The sequence below is a fragment of the Ambystoma mexicanum genome, chromosome 14 (assembly GCF_040938575.1).
Source record: "Ambystoma mexicanum isolate Mex_15411 chromosome 14, UKY_AmexF1_1, whole genome shotgun sequence".
NCBI classification, from domain to species: domain Eukaryota; kingdom Metazoa; phylum Chordata; class Amphibia; order Caudata; family Ambystomatidae; genus Ambystoma; species Ambystoma mexicanum.
The window spans coordinates 246,383,380-246,403,192 of record NC_090940.1 but is presented as its reverse complement, the minus strand read 5'-3'; the positions used below and the strand labels follow the sequence as shown (position 1 = coordinate 246,403,192).

General features: G+C 48.1%; 1 protein-coding gene across 7 annotated transcripts in view; it reads left to right on the top strand.

Moving 5' to 3' along the window:
• TMEM121 (transmembrane protein 121) overlaps positions 1-19,813 on the top strand; it is a 1,343,088-nt gene that overhangs the window by 1,109,487 nt on the left and 213,788 nt on the right. For 5 of the 7 annotated variants that reach the window (XM_069637379.1, XM_069637381.1, XM_069637380.1 and 2 more), the window contains one exon: positions 1,165-1,290. The exons of the other annotated variants lie outside the window; for them this stretch is intronic. The gene's annotated coding sequence lies outside the window, so the exon portion shown is untranslated. The remainder of the gene's footprint in view (positions 1-1,164; positions 1,291-19,813) is intronic. 7 annotated transcript variants of the gene reach the window in all.

The window sequence follows — 19,813 nt, the reverse complement described above, 5'->3', positions numbered from 1 at the left end:
CAGCCCCTAAGCCAATGAGGAGGTTTGAAGCGGGGCCATCCCCACTCCGAGCCTCCCCATGGCTGAGAGGCTGCCTTCGTCCCCCACCGGGGACTCAGGTAAGCTTTTTTTTTTTCCTTCCCTCCCTCCTCCCTGCCCTCCCCACCCCACTTACCTGCTTGCTCCTGCCTCCCCGGTGGGGGACGATAGCAGCCTCCATCAGTGTGGAGACTCGGAGCGGGCCATCCCCGCTCCGTGCCTCCACACAGCTGGAAGCTTCCATCGTCCCACGCCGGGGACGCAGGTACTTTTAATTTATTTATTCATTTATTTATTCTCTTCCCCTCCTCCCAACCCCACTAACCCTCTGCTTCTTTTTCTTTTTCGGGAGCGGACGCGCTAGGAACACTTTCGTTCCCAGCACATCAGCTCCTGATGGCTGCCATGGAAAGGGAAAGCTGACTCTGTTTTCCCTTTGCATGGCAACCATTTTCTTGGTTGTTTCTTTTTTTTTCTGTCCCGAAACGCTGCCGCGTTTCGGGACAGATGAAATTGCTTTTAGTGCCCCGGTCACGCATATATTGCGGGCCCGGGTACAAAAAGCAATATGACCCTTGCGGCCGGGGCATTACCAACTCTGGGAATGCCCCGGGGCCTTCGTTAAGGCACTTGCTTTGCTCGGGCCTATAACTATGTGCCCCGGGGCATTACCTGAGTCGGTAATGCCCCCGCCGCTCAGGTTAAATTGCTTAAATACATCTATTGTCTCTGTGACTGTAAAGCTAATTGGAGCAATCCAGAATGGCCACTGGAGCTTCATTGTACTTAAACAAGGCTCCAAAGCCAACATAGAGTTACTTTCATCATAGATATATACATTTGAGAAATTATGTATCCTCTCTATATCCTGCACATTTCTTTCTTCCAAGTTATGACTATTTTGGTAGCTGGGATCAAAGTTATCTACATGCAAAAGAAATCTATGATTAGAACATTTAGCTGCAGTATGAAGTTCCTCACAGGCCTGAGCATCTAATTCAGATTGTGATGTATCAATAGTCTTTTTATAATCAGAATGCGCCATGGTAATCATAAGCCTATTAGAATATGTTTCCTCCAATATATTGAATAAGTTATTTGTAGCAGTGTGTCGTTGATTGTTAAACCAACTCTTTTGTTGTTTAGGTGCAGATGGCTCACTAGTTACCAACAAAATCTGAAGAAATTGATGTAATGAAATCAGCAACATCATGTGCTATATCTGCTGAGGTCCTATCCAAATCAGAAATCATAGCTATTGCTAAAGAATGGGTATGTATTAACCAGCGAAAAATCTCTACATCTAATTAGTCATCAAAAAGAAAAGATGTAGTATCTGCTACGTGAGCTAAATTAACTATATGATCCATTTACCTTCAGCAAAATTGCATAATGGGCATTGTAAAGTAAAGTGCATCATTTATAGAAACATTTTAAATGATGAATATCTCAAAATTGGGCTGTTTGATTTTCAATTTTCTTTTCAGTGCAGAAATTAATGTGGTGTTAATCCCCGTTCCAAGGGCTGGAATGGGGTGGGGGGTGTTGCGTAATGGCACGGCAGCCCAAGTTACCTGCCCGAGCAAAGCGAGGGCCATTAATGAGGGCTCCGGGCTGTTAACTCCAGTTGCAGCACTTGGAACAGGGGCTTAAGGTCTTTAGCACCCTGGGCTACCAAAGCGGTAACACAGTGTGCTAAAAAAAAGAATTTTAATTTGTTCAAGGGGACACTTGCGGCATCCCATTGTAAGAAGGAAAATCCTTTACAAAGATGGCTGCAATGGAAATGGAAGGTGGGGCTCCGTAAGGAGCAACTCTTCCCTATTCATGGTGGTCTGCAGAAGGCAAGGGGAAGGAGCAGAGGAAGTAGCAAAGGAAGAGGGCAGGCTTCACTCTCCAGTAGGGATGTGAGAAGACACACAAGCAGTTCAAACTGCAATAGTACTGGGGTACTGGGAAACTAAAATGAAAAGAAAATGTTGTACCAATGTTCTATACATGTACACAACTTCTATCAAACTGAAAGTATATACAACTAATAGGAATACAATCAACTGCCCCCAGTAAGAGAGAACTCAGAGAATGCAAACTTTGGAATAAAGGAGCACTCTGGGTTTTAAACCTGGGGCAGCTTGCAAACAGTTTCTTCAACAAATAATCCAGTTCAAAGTATTGATATAATAAACCTAAGGAGTGTAGTCTTAAATGTCACAAGGGTCCTTAAAGGTAGGATAAGGTGGCATAAACACTACCAGTACCTTAATCCTTGCTTTGCAGGCTGTTTGGCTGTGCATTGCACAACTGGGCACTTTCAGCATTGAGCATTGAGCGGTGGTGTTGACGGGATCCAATGATGCATTGTGGTAGAGTAGCAGCAGTGGCTTGCAGGTTGAAGAATGGCAGGTGATGTCAGGTTGGCAGCGCTGTAAGACTTGGCAGCCTGAGGGGTAGGGAAGAAAAGACTTCATTGGTGAGTGGGCTCAACTGGCTCAACACATTATTTTGGTAATGCAGTTGCGATTCATCGGGCATGAAGAAGCTGGTAACTAGTCAGTCAGTGTCAAAGTGGGGGCACTAAAAGACTCTTATTTGGAGATGGATGAGATTCAACATCAGCATTAAGTGAAAATCGGAGATGCTTGAGGCAGTCGAGCCACAAGGTCGAAAATGACTCCAGCAATTCCCCTGCAGCATCTTGGACAGCGTTGAAGGTTTTCAAATTGATGATGAAGCAGTTTGCAGATGCAGGGAGTGCTAGGGTTCAATTCTTTAATTCTGTTGTTGCTTGGGGACCCTGTCCAGGGTTTTCAGCGGCAAGGTGTTCGCAGCCAGTAACATTTTAGAGAGAACTTGAAAAGTTCTGTCACAACCAGCAAGTAGGTTTCTGGATACCCGAGTCCTTAGCTGCAGTTGGCCTTGTCCAGTGAACATATCGCCCCAAATAATTCTCTTGGATGCTTAGGGTAAGAGCTTGCCACTTCCTTGGAGATCTTGGTCTCCATCGATTTGGTAGAGGACTTTGGCGAAGACTCCCAATCAGGATCCACATTTCTCTTTGTTCACGTATCGAAAGATAAATAAACTAAGGAAAGGTTCTTCACTCTTAAATAGAAAACATGCTACCATGGACCATTCCAAGCATTGTGTGAAGTGCCAATCCATGCTGATATACCAAGATATCTTTGCCTTCCACTGTTATACCTAGGTTAATCTGTATGTATGAATTGGGGAGGGGCATAGGTAGTTTGGGAGCCCTAGGAAATTCCAAGATGGTGGAAGTCTTCTCTATCTGGAAAGTCCTCTCCTGGTCTACTCTAACGTAGTCTCCTTCAACCGTATGCCTACATACACATTTCTCCAATAAATCAGTGCCTTGTGGGAGCTATCCATTGCATTTCCAGGGTCACCTTTGATGCACTGACTCCCAACTAACTCCCCCAGAAAGATTTCCTGTTTCCTGGAGAATATGCCAATCTAGCTTAGGATGATACAAAGGAGGGTTTCATGGGCTTAACTCCAGTGGTTGTTTTGGTTGAAACTCAGCACAGACAACACAATACAAATAAGGCAAGTCAGAAATGTGTCATTGTTCACCCAGCTGACATAAAAAGGAAAACAAATATGTTTTGTATGTAATATTGTATACACCCAAAAGCCAACATATCAAAACAGATGTGACGTATTTTTAGTTTTGTTGGCTTTTTTTAATGTGTTTACCTGACACCAGATCCTGGGACCACACAATCATATGAAATTCAGGTATGTTTTTCACACCAGTAAAGGCAGACTCCTTTATGTTTCAACTTTGGTTCTGGGGAGTATGGCCTGCAGCCCACAACATGGCTGCTTATCTGTGGAGTTCCCGATCCCCGAAAACCTCCCTCAGGAAGATACCCACTAGGAGGGAAGTCCCATGCACTAAATATGGTTCCCTGGCTCAGCAATGAACTGGGGAGCACTGCAAAGTTTGTGGTGTGCTCCGAGAAGGCATGAAACTGAGAAAAAGATTGAGGCAGCAGCCTCTTGGAGCATGGGCACAGATGCATAAGATGGGTTATGACACTGTCCCGAGAGAACAGAGAGCCAAGAGGTGGCGCAGGACGGAGTAAGCAGTTGACACAGTGGCACGGCAGAACGGGTCTACAGAAGAGGTGGCAGAGAGCATATGTGGCTGATAAGTGGGAATCCTGGGACAAAGCGAGGCCCGGCTTTAGAGGACCTCCGCCATAGTGACTGGAGCCAGCAAGGAGGAGGAGTCTTGCTGTGGAGAAGTCGAAGCACACCTACGGCATATATCCAGAACGCCGGTAGGAGATGCTGAGTTGTGGCACCTTACTTCCAGGTGGACCCACATGGAGAAGGCCCTGTCCGGAGGTGAGGAAGCGGGGGGGCAGCAGCATGACAGGAGATGTGCTGAAGGCCAGGCTTTAAAATAGGAGGAGGAGGGCATTGTGGCTGACAAGTTATTGATAAGCCGCGTCAGGCTGCGTAACTAAGGTATAAGCTGGAGCGGGGGGAGAGCCTACTGAGGGAATGTGAGCTGGAGCCAGGTGCCGTTAATATACCAACTGCTGAACCGGGAGGTTTCCTGAGAGACTCACACCTGTGTTGGAAGTCTGGCCACCATCGCTGTGTGGTAAGACAATAGTCATATTGGGGCCAGGTGGCAGGGCAGCACATTTCTACCCTGGATTCTTTGCTAGTCTGAATAGTGAACTTGTTCTCTACCTGTGGTAACCAAAATCCAGCATTACCTGTGCAACTTTAAAGAGGATACAGATCCCCAAGACAAGCATTGCGTGAGAGCACAATTATCAAGCATGCAAGTGCTGCCCTAGCGCTCAACTTAATATAAGACTTGTAATCTACACATCAATGAGGAACTGTCATTAGTCCACAATGTCTGGCCTGTTTGGACTGTTGCTGGTATATAGGGGGCACCTATAGCACGGAGCAAGACACAAAGCAGGACGAGCAGCCACTTTTCCCACTGAGTTAGATGCACAGATAAGGAAACATATTCTCTGGAGGCTAGTCCTCCTCAGAGCAAGCAACACACATGCCGAGATAAGCCCTGGATCTATGGAGAAGCAGCAGCATTATCCTGCACTAACCTACTGCAAAAACAGCATACAAGGAGCACAAGGAGTGGGCTCACCTGTGGAGGGAGCAGGAGAAGAGGAGATCTCTAAGGCTGCCTGGCCATGGATAGTAAAGACTCAACAGGAAGGCAGCACATATATGCAGATTGAGACACCATGACCTTGAAACAGCATTATCCAGATGGAGCAAGGAGCTGTTGAGAGGTCAACATGAAGAGTGCTGTGGTAGAGCATTGTGGTGGAGAGGGGAGTCTGTAGGTGATAATACAAATTGACCACATGACAGTGGGCTTAGACCAAGCAAGAGAGTTAGTGGAGACCTGCATGGCTGCTGCACAGACCGAAAAGGATTCATCTAAGTTGGACCTAATTCTACAGCAATTTTCAAAGCTCAATTAGACCACTGCTGGCAAGGATGCCAGGGTGAAAGATACGCACACTGAGCTGCTGGCAGTGAAGATAGACATGAGCAGGCTGGGAAACAGGCTGATGAGGTAAAAGAGAGAGTGGGGTGAGTGCAGCAGATGACAGATAAGATATTCTCACTTCAGGCGCAGCTTGAGGAAGTGAAGGTGGCGCAAAACGAGTTGGAGGACAGAAGTAGGCAGCGCAATCAGCACTTCATAGGCTTCCCATAGAAGGTGGAGGAAGGGGATCCAGTGGCTTTTCTGGAGAAGTGGATACCCTTGGCCTTAAAGCTGGAACTCAGCGGACCTCTGGAGATCCTGAGAGCTCAAAGGATTATGATGAAAAACAGAAGCAATGTAAGAGCACCTCAGCCCCTCATTGTGTGCCTCCTAAGATACCAACATGTGCAGCAGATTCTGGTGATGGCCAAGAAAGGAAATCCCCCTGTATGGGAAGGTCATAAAATGTATATATCAGTTGACTACTCCAGGGAGATCATGGAGACCAGGAAGAAATTCCTGGCACTCAGACAACAAATGAAACAGCTGGACAGAAGATATGGGGTGCTCAGATCTGCCACAATTCTGTTAACAAAAGGCAGAGGACACTGGAATCCAGAGAACCGTAGGCATTGTGGGACTTCCTGCAGGAGCAGCTGCCAATGTTGATGAACACTTCTCAGCTGGAGAGGAGTGGAGAGGGGAGGAAGAGCTTGAACGCCAACAGAGACCTGCGAGACGAGAGGAAATGGGGAGATCAGACAGAATGCGAGTGTGCAGGAAAAAACTATTGGCTGACTGGCCCATACCGGCATATGTGCCTGACGGGGAGAGGCAAAGAGAGAAATCCTGATCTCCAATAAAGTCTCACCCTTGATCGGGCTGGCGAGGAAGAGGAACAGGACGATGGGCTAGCAGAAGCAGGAGAGGGAGGACCGGGTACAGCTGATTTGGAGCAGATACGTAAATATGGCATTTGGCCTCATTACGACCCTGGCGGTAAGTACCGTACATTACCGCCATGGCGTAATTAACATTTCTGTGCTGAATCGAAGCCGTAAAATGTGGCACATTACGACCCATCGGGCACGAGCATTGCGCCATGGCGGTAATGTAAACAGCGCCATGGCGTAAATGCCCCCAAAACGACACCTACCGGCATCGCATGCCGCGTAAGGTGCACTACCGCCATCCTGGCCACCGATCTTAGCACTGACCGTAATTAGCGGTCACCGTAATTAGCGGTCACTGTAATTGACCACCAGTAAGCGGAACCGGAAGTAGCGTCATCGCGGCGGAACGGGAAAGTGCACGGCGGCCATCTTTAAAAACACAATCCATTGCAATCCTCCACTACCACTGCACATCTGACCCCAAGACCTTGCAGAAAGCTACAGCCACATCCACGCATCCCCACAATGCCAAAAGTTGTCAAGAAAGCCTGCGATCGGCAGCGGCAGGACCGCTTCAGTAGGGAGGAACTAACAATGTTGGCTGAAACGCTACAGGAAAAGGCAGACATCGTCTTCTCCGCAGAAATGACAAGACCAGCCATAGCCCACAAAAAGGCCATATGGGAACTCGTAGCACAACGGGTCAGCACTGTAGGAACCACCACATGCACCTCAAAACAGTGCCGCAAAAGGTGGGATGACCTCCGGCTCCGAGTAAGGAGCATACTGTCGGCCAACCGCAACATGGCCATGGCAACTGGCGGAGGAGCAGACTCCCCAATTAAGATGCAGCCATGGGAGGAGATATGTGCCTCGACGATCGGCATGGAGAGCATCGAGGGGGTCGGTGGAATGGAGAGAGGAGCCCCGACATCAGGAGACACAGGTAGGTGCCTCTAATTTACCCATTCGAAACCCCCTGAATTCCACTTACATGTGCATCACAAAGTTGCCCTATAGGGTTAACGCAACACATCAGCAGAAGACCTACACCCTGCACACATGCAGCATGCACACTCCACAGCAGGCACCCACATTCCTGCATGTTCAACCCGCCCAAAAGGGAGACAACCTGTATGTCACAGCCTACAAAGTGCACCATCTATCCATCAAATTCATGGCAGTCATCACAATGCCTGCTCAATGTCCGCTGACCCATCAATAACACTTTCCCTCCTCTGCTCCACCACAGGCTCCCAATCGGACACCGGCAGGGACGAGAGTGGCACCACACCTGCCAAGAAGGCCAGGCCAGAGGCAAGAGCCCACCAACCCTCCACCTCTGCTGGACCCAAAGACCAACCACAGCAGCCAAAATTGCCTGTCGCAAAACAGCCCAGGGCAGCAATGATCCCCGAGGCAAGCAGCAAGGCACCACCCACAGGAGACACACAACAACTGCTGCCCACTGAGGGGAATGTGTCTGCGGGGAGTAGTACAATTGGGGAGACTGCTGCCATCGCAGCCTGCTCTGACAGCGATGTGGGGAATGAGGAGGATGACACAGAAGGTCCCCCCACTGCCCACCTTCATTCCCCCCACCTGTCCCTAAGTAGCCCGCACGGAGACGGCACACAGGGGCTATCCCCTGAAGAGTCATGGCCAGCCACTCCCAGCCCAGTGGGAGGAGGGGAGGAGGGGAGTAGCCCAATTACCCCGGCAATTGCAACATCAAATGCCCCAGATTTCCAACAGTGGCTGGACCAAATAATTACGAGGCAACAACAACTGTCCTCACTACTCACGCAGCATGTGGCTGATTGTGGAGGTGCCAGTGCACACATGGAAAGATGTGCTGAGACTGTCAAGGCAGCCATCCAATCCGCAAGCAAAGACATATGTGCTGAACTAGCCGCGGTGCGGAATGTGCTCGGTGAGCTTGTACAGACAATAAGGGACACGCAGCATACCGAGCAGCCCAGTACCTCCTCCGCTGCAAGTTCTGCCGCAACCAGCCCCGTCCGCAGGTCAGCCAGGAACCTGCGGAATACAGGCAGGGGGGGCCCCAGGGGCCAGGAGAGGGGGCTGCAAATAGTGGCCGCCCAGTGGACAAATGGAACATTACTCACTTCGTCACGGGCACCGTCACACCTTTGCAGGGAGTTCAGGGGGGAGGGGGGATTGAGTGTGCTGGAGAGTTCAGGGGGAGGGGGGAGGGGGGATTGGGTGTGTTGGGGAGTTCAGGGGGAGGGGGGAGGGGGGATTGGGTGTGTTGGGGAGTTCAGGGGGGAGGGAGGAGGGGGGATTGGGTGTGTCAAACCTATTCACATTCATAATACACTTTTTTCTTTTGCACAAATCAAATGTGTGGACATTGCTCATTTCGTAGGTGTGCTTTATTGGTGTACAGTCCACAGTGTGCATGTCCCAGACACACACAGTGCCCTAAGTGCCGTCTCCATGTTACACACACCAGCCGTGTGTGCTAGAAGCATTGGTCAATGGTATTTTGACATATTTCACGCCCCTCCTGTGCATCGCGGCCTCCATGAGGAGCTGTCCCATCCACACCCTCCTCATCCTCATCGTCAGGTGGTTGCAGTTCAGCGTCAGGGGGCAGGGCCACATTGCGTCTGACGCACATATTGTGTAGCATGACACATGCCATGACGATCTTTGCCACCTTCTCATGGCGGTACAGGAGTGCCCCACTAGACCTGCTGAGGCAGCAAAACCGTGCCTTCAATAGGCCAAATGCCTGCTCAATCACCACACAGGTACGTGTATGTGCACGGTTGTAGTCCTCCTCGTGCTGGTTCTGTGGGTTCCGGACTGGTGTAAGGAGCCACCTCTTCAGGGGATAGCCTGCATCACCTGTATGTGGGCGAGAATGTATGTGTCAGTCATGACGTCTATTTCAGAACATGACGTGCCACCATGGCTTGCATCCAACTTTTACTTCAGACCTCTTGCAAATGCACTAATTGATTCACACTATGCGACCAGTATCTGCTCATGGCTCTTATAGAATGTTGTGCATGCCATCAACCAATGTATGCAGGGGGGTCAAGTGCCTTGTGAGTGCCCATCCACTGTGTTCGTTCATGCCGTTTGTTTTGGTGGCCTGGCACGTGTCCTGTGATGTCAACGCTCACATCATTGCAACATTGCTGTCAGCCTCATCATGACCCCAGTGAGCAATGCTGATGTTGATAGGGACATTTTGTGGGCCTTGCTGTCTGTGTGATGGTGTGTTGATGTTTCTGTCCGTCATGTGCCTCATTCGTGCGCAGTTATGGGGGACAGGCCTTTCAGTGGATGGTGTCTGGTGACGTGCATGTAGGTGCATTTCGTTGAGGTCAATGTGGTGTGAATTGGTACAATGCACTTGCAGATGGTTGTGTCATGGTTGGGGCACACCTTCATTCACGTGGTGGGGCAGCATACATCGGCCATTAGGTTTAATGGTGTCAGCTGAAGTTTGTGCTGCTTTAGGGTATGATCTGGCTCCGTTGTCTCTACTACTCACAGCCAGGTGGAGTATGCATCATTCCCCCCCTTTCAGCCAGGTGGAGTATGCATCATTCCCCCCCCTTTCAGCCAGCTGGAGTATGCATCATTCCCCCCCTCTGGAGTATGCATTGGTACGTCGTTCACCTTCCCACTTCACTTTTCCATGGTCATGACATGTGACTCACCGAGTAGCCAGGATCTTGGCCCTGCATGTCGCTCCATGTAGCGTGGTATTGTGGAGTTCCGAAGACCATTGAATCATGGGTTGCTCCAGGTAATCGGGCACAGCAATGTGTGATGATCCTGTTGGATTCACAGACCATTTGCAAGTTGATTGAGTGAAATAGTTTACGGTTGCGGTACGGTACCTCCATGGCATGTGGCACCACCAATTCTACATGGGTGCAGTCGATGGCACCAATGCAACCAGGTATGCCGGCTAGTGCATGGAAACCCACCTTGGTGTTTGCAATCTCCTGGGCAGACCATGGTAATGAGATGTAGTCGTCTGTGTGCTTGAGGAGGGCATCAAGCACTTGGATCAGTGTACGTGAGAATAATGGTTGTGAAATGTCATGCAAGTGTCCCACTGTGTGCTGGTAGGTGCCTGTGGCCAGGAAGTGGAGTACAGACACTACCTTCAGTAGGGGTGGGATGGTGGTTGGTGTTTCTATCATGCTGACGATGTTGTTGTGTATCATGTCTACGATGGCGGTGATGGTGTCCCGGTCCAAACGGTACAGGGTGTGGATCTGCTCAGCGGTGAGGTTGAATGGACTGGCTCTGATGCGTGGGATTGTAGGCTGCCTGCGTGGTGCCACTGGCTGTGCTGGTGGGGCTTGCTGGCCCTGCCTTGCCCTCCTTCTCCTCCTGCGTCTCCTCTGTGCAGCCTGTTGTTGTTGCTGTTGTTGTTGTTGTTGTAGTTGAAGTTGTAGCACTTGCATTGCTATCAGGTCCTCCAGCCCCAACATTGCTAGTCCTATTGGAATCATTGTGGAGTGTGACTGGGTGTGGGAAGGGGTTGGGTGTGCTCTTTTTGTACTTCCTGAGTCTGTATTGCCTCCACCTGTGCTAATTCTGTGCACCTGTGGCAGCTGGATTCACTGCACAAGGCCCTTTACGGTTGGTTCGCGATGGCGTAATTAGCACCATGGCGGTAAGGTACTTAACGGGCTGGGTGATGGAGTTAGGTGCATGTCCGCTTGGGTCGTCATTCCCGTAGCTTTGCGCCATGCCGGCATTTACGGCGTGGCGGGTCGCATGCGCGCGTCCTTGGGCAGTTAGCGGCAGCGTTAACTACGATGCCGCTAATGGCATCGTAGTTAACGGTCACGGGTCATGATCGGACCTAGCGGAAAACGATGCCGGTAATCATTTACCGCCATCGTTTTTCGCTTACCGCCAGGGTCGTAATGAGGCCCATTGTGTAGGGGAGGAAATCGAAGAGGCATCTGACCTGGGGGAGGGGGACGGTGAAAGAGGCGGTAGGGGCAGGCAAAACGTGCCTCAGAGAAACAGAATGTTAAGGGGAGGGGGCAATGGTGGTAGGTGTTGCCTCAAGGGGAGGTTCAACGCAGCACATTTGAACAGAGTGGCGGAGGAAGGTAGGGGGGACATAGGAACCTTATATTGTTAGCTTAAGGGATGAGGCAGAGGGAAGCTCATGGCACCACCATTGGAGGGTGGGGTGGGGCATGGAGGGGCAGTTAAGGGGGACTTTATGGTTTCAATTTAATATACATGTTACACAGCAAAAAGAATGGTGACCATCCTCAGCAGGAGTTCTCTTCAGGGACTCACGTTGTTAGGGGTAAAAGAGATCTGAAAGGGTCTAAAAGCATTCTCAGTGATCGACCCTAGTAAACCCTGGCAAAACAAACTTGAGCAAGAGCACTGCAAATCAAAAATATGAGAGACCCAATGGGGAATAAAACGTTAAATGTAGTCTCCCTAAATGCTAATGGCCTGATCCATTATATCAAGCGTACAAAAGTGCTGCAATATCTAAACTCGAAGGGGGCAGATGTGGCACTATTACAGGAGACCCATCAATAGAAGAATTGAAGAGAGAGGCAGAAACGTCATGTAGAGGATGGGTGTGGAAAGTATATCACAGGTAACAGGATAGAGTGAAGAAGTGTGGGGTTGCCATTCTAATCAGGAAATCTCTACCTACTAGAGTCTGCAAAGTGTGGACAGACGGGGAGGGAAGATTGATAGCGATCAGGGCGCATGTGGGTGATAGTACGCTGGTGCTAGGTTCAATATACATGCCCACCATGGATAAGCAAGCCTTTCTCTTTTAACTCAAAGGACGCATGAGCAAGATGCCTAGCAGCAAACTAATATTGGGTGAGACTGGAAACTCATCCTGGACCCCTTTCTGGATAAATCAGATAAACACATATACGGGCTGAAGAGGGAACGGGAAATACTACAACAGTTAATAGTAGGCTATGGGTTGATAGTGGGGTGGAGGCTACTAAAGCCAACAGCCAGAGAGTACACGTTTACATCGTGTGTCTGCGGCAAGCAATCAAGGATAGAATTTTTCTTGCTGTCATAGGGAATAGTGCCTCAGATGGTAAGGAGTGAGATACTTCCAGGGGGAATTTTTGACAACAATCCGGTCATGTTAGGCCTGCATACTGTGTTAAAACACCAAGGCTCCAAGAGCTGGAGAATGAAGGTCAGTTTGTGGAAGAGCCCTAGTGATAACATGAAGGTAGGAGAGATGATAGATTTCTTTAGACTCTATGAGGGGTCAGTGGGGCTGGTGGGCACGTTATGGGTGGCGGGTAAGGGATATTTCCAGGGGGCCTTGATTCAAAAGGGGGCCAGGAAAAAGAAGATTGATAAGGAGAACCTGGCGGGTCTAGAAAAGGAGATAAGGGACGTGCCGCAGCAATATGAGAAAAACCCTGACGCTTAGGAGAGCTAAGATTGAAGTTAACAAATACTTCACACAGAAGACAGTAGTCCCACTTCTGGCTGCGTGCTTCTCACTACTAGCAGGTGGGAAAAGTGGGACGGCTGTTGGCAGCCCAGTTTAAGAAGAGGGAGGATGGGGGGGGGGTCACAGTGATCCAATGTGAGGACACCAGGAAGCAGATGACACAGGTTGAGGATATTTTGCAAGAATTGGGGGCCTTCTAAGGAGCCCTGTACACAGCAGAATCTGCCGTCAACCTGCCAGCACAACAGCAGTTCTTAGACCATTTACCGATACCACACTTAAATCTGGAGGATTGGTTGTTGTTGGGGAGCCCGATATGAGCAGAATAGGTGTGGGAGAGTATCACCAGTATGAGCAACTAAACTGGCTCAGCTGTTCAATGAGATGGTAGCATGAGTCGAGCTCAGGGCAGAGTTTAATGAGCCATTGATAACCGTGATTCTGAAACCAGTCAGAGACCCCCGTTTCTGTAGTAATAACTGATCATTGCGGATATAAAAATATGTGTTAAAGTACTTGCAATGCAGCTGAAAAAGTTTATCCCAAAACGGATCCATGACACTCAAGCGGGGTTTGTCCCAGGCTGATGGGCAGGAGATGATATGAGGCTTCTACTACACGTACTATGGCAGGAGAGGGGAGGGGGGGAGCCCAGAATAGCACTCTCACTTGATGCTGAGAAAGGGTTTGAGTGATCGGGTAGAGTGGAATTCTGGATCGATATGGGATGGAACACAGGTTTATCGCAATGGTTATACTACTGTATAATTGCACTAGAACAAGAGCTAGGGGAAATGTCTCAGAGTCAGAACCCTTTGACACTGGCAGGAGAATGAGGCAGGGGTGCCCGCATTAAACCCTGCTATTTATTGTGGCGCTGGAGCTGCTGTCCATGGCTAAAAGGCTCAATCCCTGCATCAAGGCGATAGGCACACCGGTATGGGAACTGAAAATGCTTTTATAAGCAGATGATATCATGCTGACACTGGCAGATCAGGGCCCCTCGGTGAAGGAGCTGATGAAGACAATGGGGTTTTCTCCTCCTTCTCAGGATATAAAATAAACTGGGGAAAAAGCGAAGCCAGGCCCCTGAATGATCGAACCTACAAAAGTTATGTCAGGGAGACCCTGCTGCGGTGGGGTGCAGGAACGTCTCAAGTATTTTTGAATACACCTAAACAAGGGCTTGATGAATATGACCAGAGACAGTGTGGAACCAGTGTTGGGAAAGGCACAAGTGGAGTTCAACAGAGGCATCATTGAACTTGTCTATTTGGGGGGGGTTCAAAATGGTTAGGGCCGTGTGGTTGAAATATATATTTGGCATGCTACCCCTGAAAATACAGGCAGTGCTGGTGAAGAAAATAATGCAGGGCATCAAGTCATTTGTTTGGGGGAGCCAAAGGCCAATATTGAAGGCGTAGAACCTCTATGCACTAGCGAGGGCTGGGGGTAAAAGTTACCTATTCTGTTTTTGCATAGCACCAACATGACTGCAGGCCTCAGGGCACTCAATGAACATACAGACATGGAACATAAAGGTTGCACAAGGTTATATAATTACTTCATTCTTTCTAATCTTGTCCCCCATCAAAGAGGTAGGTCTTCAGTGCTTTCTGAAACTGTGCGGCTGATGGGAGCTGTCTAAGTGACTGTGGTAGGGCATTCCAAACCCTCGGAGCCCATGAGTTGAAACTGGAGCCTCCAAATCTTTCCAATAGAAAACGTGGTTGTATCAGTAAAGCTTCTTTATTGGATCGCAATGTACTTTGAAAAGGCAGTCTCCTGATTTGTGAGTTGAGGTAAGTGGGGGAGTCACCGGCTAGGCATTTGTCGACCAAATGTATTACTTTAAAGTGAATTCTCTCGCGAACAGGGAGCCAGTACAGCTCCTTGAGTGCAACTGTAACGTGGTCTCAACATTTCATGCCGCATGCGGCTCTAACTGCACTGTACTGGATGGTCTGGAGCCTATTTACATTAGCTTGTGAACTTCCGACCAACAGCCTGTTACAGTAGCCTTGTGTTGATAGTGGCTGCTGTGATTAGTGCCCTGTTTCCCTCTTACAATTATGGGCGTATTTGCCAGAGGAGCTGAGTCATACAGGCACAGGTGCAACTTAGGTGGGACATTTGTTTTTTAAAGTTCAGGTTGGGATCAAAAATAACCCCCATGGTTTTCACGTGGTCGGAGACCGGTATCCTAGCACCGCCAATCACAAAGGCTTTATATTTGGCATCCAGTTTTTTCAACCTTGCGTCTGTACCCAAAATAAACATTTCTGTCTTATTGTCATTCAGTGTGAGTGAGCTTTCCGCCATCCATTTTTTGATGGCAGCAAAGACCTCCCTTACTGTTTGCAAGTCTTCATCATAGGATGCAGTCAGCTCCAGGATGATCCGGGTGTCATATGTGTAATTTGCAGACTTCACTTCTAAACTGTTCAGGAGGTCGACCAGCAGTTTAGTGTAGAAGTTATACAGCAGTGGCAATAGACATGAGCCATGAGGGATGCCGCTACTGAGTTTGACCTTCTGTGATTGGAAATTCTCCTTAGCGAAAATGTTATTCCTTGGTCACAGGAAGGATTTAAACCAGTTCACAGATACTCCTGAGCAATTGACCACCTTGGCTAGTCTAGCTGCCATTATATCATGGTTTACCAAGCCAAAACAGGCAGGCAGGTCTAGCAGTAACAGCATAGCCAGACCGCCCTTCTCTATGATATCGGCTAAGCACGAATTAACATCAACCAGTGCTGTTGCAGTCCCATGCTTTTTCCTGAAACCAGATTGGCCCTTGGCCAGGATCCCCTCTGTTCTATGAAAGTGTCACACTGAGTACATGCAACCTTATCTATGAATTTTAACAAGTATGACACATTTGTAAAAGGCCTATAATTGTCCGGATCATTTGGATTTAGATTCTCCTTTTTAACAGAGGGGATATCCAAGCCTCATTAATGCAGACCGCTACCGATCCTTCCTGGAAGGATCGATTGATGAATGTTATGACCGAAGGGCCGATAGAATAGAAATATTCTTTGAAATATGAGGCCGGGAAGATGTCTCCCTTACAGGGCATGGGTTTCATTTTGGCCACTATTTTCAGAGACTTTGCTAACTGTTACAAAGTGAAAGGCAAATGTGCTGACAGTAACATCTGCCTCGGTATTGACAGGTTTTAACTTGCTTCCTGATTCTGGTCTACTGTATACGTCGACTAGAATACGTGTCTGGTGTTGGCTGATTTTCTTTATGAACCCATCGAGAATATACCAGACATCATCAATATTCACAGGAGAGTCAGGAACTGTGCCCTTGAGCTCATTCAAAATTATGAACAACTCCTTGGAGCTGGATTTTGCTCCCATGATCCGTACCTCTAATTTATCTTTTTTTGACTTTGAGAATGGTTCTTTGGTAGGTCTTGGCTGCCTCCTTATATGTTGTAAGGGAGGAGTCTGACGGATTTTTCCTCCAGCTTCTCTCTGCCTGCTCTTGAGCTTTCTGACTGCTACACTTTCCATTTATTGGTTTGTTTAGATATAAGTGTTAGCCTTATGGGTGCTTGTTGCTCAAAGGCCTCATTAAAGGTGGTGCAAAGCTGTGCAACATATTGTTCCAGACAACCTTGCTCATACAGGAAAGCTAGCTGAGGACAGTCAGTGGTGTTGAATGCCTCATGAGAGTTAGTGTGGGTACTTCTCAGGATGGTAGGTTTAGGGATCACATGTATATTTGTCCTTGATATCTTGGGAGTTATGATATCAAACTGTATGGTATCTTGATCTAACCAACCAAAAACTTTGAACATCCAGAAGGGAGATATCTTGATTTCTGGATAGTATCCAGTCTTATCCCCTCGACGTGTGGGCATGGTTACATGTTGTTTTAATCTGAAACTCTTAAGAAGTTTTAACAGGGTACAAGTTTCATGATCCATAGGGTTGGAAGCCCATACGTTGAAGTCGACAAGGACTAACAATGGGGTTGAGTTTTAGTATGGGATCCTATAAATGCAAGTAACCAAGTATACCTCAAATGGAAGTGTACTACGTCACTCAGCAACTGTCCCAAATAGCAGAGTTCTTCAGGGGTGGGATGTACAAACCTGCATGGGTGTGTTATGGGAGCAAATAATCTCTCAACCGTAGGGTCCAGGGATCATCTTTGGAGCTGAAGGGAAAGATAAGGTGCATCCAATACTCAGAACACACATTTTAGAATGGGGGGAAGCTCATGCATGTCTTAAGGTAGATGGCTATTGGCATCTGGAGGCCCTAATTTGGCACAACAAAAAGATCTGGATTGGGGAAAGGCAGATTTGCTGGAAGAGATGGTTGGAGGCAGAGATAACTCAACTGGGAAATATTATGATGGAGAGTGGCTGCATGACTTTCTGTGGTCTCTAGGCCCAAAGGAATTGAGGGCAGATGAGGAGTGGAGGCACAGGCAGCTGAGGCACTGTGTGCAGAGCATCTACAGGGAGCACCAGGGGGAGACTCATAGCTCACCAATCATGAATTTGCTAGAGAAATGGAGCTGGGTAGGGACCTTGTAGGTATGCTCTACACAGAGATAACAGATCAATTGTACATAAGCGACAGCAGGAAAGATATTGTGGAAAGATGGCAAAAGCTCTTAGGTGAGCAGTTCTCAGATTACAAGATCCATAGCCTCTTTCAACATTTTAAGAAAGGGGTTTTGGAGACAAGGTTAAAACTAATGCACTATAAAATATTACAGGGCTGGCAATGGACACCAGATAAGCTTAAAAATGACCAGCTCATGCAGGCTGGTAAGTGCCCGAGGTGCGGTAAAGGCATGGGGGCCCTAGGACATATTTGATGTTAGTGCCCAAACGTGCAGGGATACTGGAAGTGTGTATGGTAGGTGTTACAGAGAAACCTAGGATGGAATACGCTGAAGAACCCAAAATGATGTATCTTAGAGGATACGTCGCAAGAGCCGAATATAGCCAGGGAGGATGAGAAATAGTTGGGTACAGCGCTGATGGTGGCAAACAAGATGATTCTGCGGCTATGGAAATCCGATTCAGTTCTGTTAGTGAACACATGGGAGATGGAAATGGTCAAGGCAACCTTCTATGAGCGTCGGATATACAGGACAAGAGACAGCGAGGAAGTCTTACGGATAATCTGGTAGAAATGCATACAGGGCACATGAGCAACACCACAGAGGGGGGTGAAGAGGCAACCAGGTAGTGCCGTTGGCAGACATAAGGAGACATTTGGATACACACATAAGGGCAGGCTGGGAGGAGTCAGATAGCAGCCTACAGAGGGACGATCCATTGAACTCAGGTTTAAGGCTTTGTTTTGTTTCCTTGCATGTTGTTTATCAAATTTGAGATTACACTGTCTTTACACTGTCATGATTGCCTCCCTCGAAGTAGGGTCTACACTAGCATGGTAACAATATTTGTGGTCTAGGAGGGGGCATGTCAAAGGGGATTGTTGGCCAGGGGAGGAGGAATAGATGGACAGATGATATGAACCTAACCCTGCCTGGAAGGGAGGGAAGGGAGGTGTGGAGATGGGAAACATGACTAGGTCATTATCAAGGGGGTTCCAAGGGGTGGAGGGGAAAGAGGAAACAGCAACAGCTGCAGGAAAGGAATGGACACTGTTATAGGGAATGGCAGTAGCACAAGAATAGCAAGCAAGAGCAGTGGACAAACGAAATGGAGGGAACATGTTTGGGACGGGGGCAAGCTGGGTGGGGTATCTGACACTGCCTTAGACTGCAAGATCCTGCATCAAATATTTATTTTTGTGGTCAATTGTTGCTGATTAATAAACTTGAACTCGATACAATTAATCAATTTATGTCCCGCTGATTCCTGGAGCTGTAACAATGAATCATAAAAGTGAACACCAGAACGAACTCAAAGTCATGACATGATATGATATAATTCATTTATTACGCACCTGGACCAAGTGTTTCTAGGCGTGACAAGACAGGGGAGGGAAGACAGAGGGAGGACAAGACAAATAACCTTACTAGGCATTGTATCATTCAGATTGTGCAAGTGCAAGAGAATGAGAAGTGCAAGGGGAAAGGGAGATGAACGGGAAAAACAGGGCAGCAATGCTTTGATTAAGTGCAGCCAGGGCAGGAGGGCTCTGGGTAGTGCAAGGACAACAAGGAACTATAGGGTTACAGTTACAGCCCCTAAGTGTGTGGTAGGCCTGGAGGCAGTGCAAGGGTGACTGATCAAGAAATAGCCTGGTACCCAGTGATAATCTGAGGGTAGTCAAGCAACCAGTCGATACAGCAGAAAGATAGGTCAGCAGGGGAGGGAGAGAGAGAAAGCACAGGAGAAGAGAAATGTTTTGAGCTGGTACTGGCTTAAGGTCGAGAGGGGCAGGGGGTCCATTCCAGAGGAGAGAGATCCACCCCCCACTCTCTGCCTAGAGAAGCATCTAACCATTAGAGAGTTGGAGCTAGTTGAGCGAAAGGCTTGGGAAGTCATGGATATTTTGTTGGAAGATGACCAAAAGACATATCAGGGAAAGGGCAGAAAACGATTGCATTGAGAGTGATTGCAATTGTTATGTTGTTGTTCTGAAGGATAATGTCATGAACTATCTGTAATTAATTTTGTGTCATCATGAATTTAGTCAAAGCTTTAATGACGACTCCGGTTCCAGCAGGATGTTTACTGCAATACACATGTCCTCAATGGCTGCCATGATGCCAAACTGCATGGCAGCTGTGGGGTTTGTCAGTAGACAGTTCAACAGAAGTACATCTGTGTGCGTATACCTCTTCAGCATTATTTGTAAAGGGAGGACCTTGTGTGAAAGTGTGGCTGTTCAGTATAACTCACTTTCATCGCAGAATCTATTACTATAGCTCCTAAAAATTCAAAACATCTGGGAGGTTAACCCTAGGAAA